Raw genomic sequence first — 2,300 nt, 5'->3', positions numbered from 1 at the left:
CAATCTAATTTGGACTATTTATACAAAAGACAAAAAAAACTGCCCAAAAACTGCAAGTTTTCAATTCTGTACGCAGTGGATCGTCTAGTACGATCGTGGATCGTCTTGGACGATTTTACTTAAATGATTTGAAACGACCCTATTTGTATATGTGTACGAAATGTCTTCGTACAGATGATCGTCCCGTACAAACTATATTCTTCCGGTACGAATGGTTATTACTAGGTCGGTTCTAGAAACTACTGAAAACCGTTCTAAGTCGGTTAATCGTCTGGACGAAAATTGGTTCGTCTGGACGAAATTTTTACATAGACCAGATCATCCTGGACGATAATTAATTTCGCCTAGACGAAAATTTTACAAAGAGCAACTCGTTTTCTGACGATAATTAATTTCGTCTGGACGAAAATTTTGCAGAGACCAGATCGTCTTAGACGATAATTAATTTCGTCTGGACAAAAAATTTTTACATAGACCAGATCATCCTGGACGATAATTAATTTCGCCTAGACGAAAATTTTACAAAGAGCAACTCGTTTTCTGACGATAATTAATTTCGTCTGGACGAAAATTTTGCAGAGACCAGATCGTCTTAGACGATAATTAATTTCGTCTGGACAAAAATTTTACAAAGAGCAACTCATTTTTTGACGATAATTAATTTCATCTAGACAAAAATTTTACAGAGACCAGATCGTCCTGGACGATATTTAATTTCGTCCCGGACGAATAGGACTTAGAAAATTTTTCATGCCAGTTCATATTCGTTCTATGTGCTCAACAGGAGATAACTGTCTGATTGTCCCGTACGATATGATATCTTCTCGTACGATCAGTAAAAATTTTATATGATCTCCTTATGTATGTGTGTATGTTTTTATACACTCAATTACAATCACTCCCTTTCAAATTTAATTCAAAGAAAAGTACAAGCTTCAAATTCACAAAGTATCTCATGTTGAATTTGATTTGAAGTCTTCGTAGTCTGGAGTTTGATTTTCCTAAAATGTTAGTACACACAAGAGCAAATACAAATCTTCTAAAATTTTTATTAGATAACTACACATTTGAACAATAATGTTTGAAATCATTAAAACTATACAAATTGCATAAATATAAAGCATGCAAATAGCAACTATCTTAACAGTTAGCACTATATATTATGTTCTGAATAGGGTAAATGTGAGATCTAAATTAAATAAAACACCCTATGAGTTGCTAAAAAGAAGAACACCTAATTTATCACATTTGCATGTTTTTTATTGTAAGGTATTTATTCATAACAATGAAAAATCTGCCTTGAAAAAATTTGATCTAAAATCAAATGAAGAAATTTTTTTAGGATACTCAAGTGTTGGAAAATCTTATAGAGTATTCAACAAAAGAACTTTGATAATTGAGGAGACCACACGTGTTGTATTTGATGAATCTGAAATTTTGGAAGAGCCAAATGTTGTAGAAGATGAGATTGAGATTAACTCCCAAAAGATTGATAAAATAAATTTGAAAGAAAATTTGGAAGAAAATTTGGAGATAGAAAACCCTTTGCCTAGTGATTTGAGATTTTCTAAAAACCAGCCAAGGGAATTAAAAATTGGAGAACCTAGTGAGGGTGTAAGGACTAGGCATGGATTAAACAAAGAAGTCAATCATTTAGTCTTCATTTCAACAATAGAACCCATAAATATTGATCAAGAACTTTTCGATGAGTTTTGAATTTTGGCTATACAAGAAGAGTTAAATCAATTTGTAAGAAATAAAGTTTGAGAATTAATACAAGGCCAAAGAATCAAAGTGTAGTTGGAACTAAGTGGGTATTCAAAAATAAAATGAATGAATCAGGAGTAGTCATTATAAATAAGACTAGATTAGTTGCTAAGGGGTATAATAAGATTGAAGGGATTGATTTTGAGGAGATTTTTGCCCCTGTAGCTAGACTTGAAGTAGTTAGGATTTTGTTAGCCTTTGCCTGTTTTAGATTATTTAAATTGTACCAAATGGATGTAAAAAGTATATTTTTAAATGTGGTAATTCAAGAGGATATTTTTGTAGAACAACCTTCAAGTTTTAAAAATTTTAAATACCCAAATCATATTTTCAAATTAAAAAATGCATTATATGAATTGAAATAGGCACCTAGGGATAGGTATGAGAGATTGAGCACCATTCTACTTGAAAGATCATTTGAAAAAGGAAGTGTTGATACAACTCTCTTTATGAAGAAAGTTAGAAAGGATATACTAATTGTACAAATTTATGTTGATGATATCATCTTTGGATCTTCAAATAAATATCTTTGT

Source organism: Dendrobium catenatum, unplaced genomic scaffold (genome assembly GCF_001605985.2).
Source record: "Dendrobium catenatum unplaced genomic scaffold, ASM160598v2 fragScaff_scaffold_71, whole genome shotgun sequence".
NCBI lineage: Eukaryota > Viridiplantae > Streptophyta > Magnoliopsida > Asparagales > Orchidaceae > Dendrobium > Dendrobium catenatum.
The sequence above is the reverse complement of the archived record's forward strand: the minus strand, read 5'-3'. Positions refer to the sequence as shown.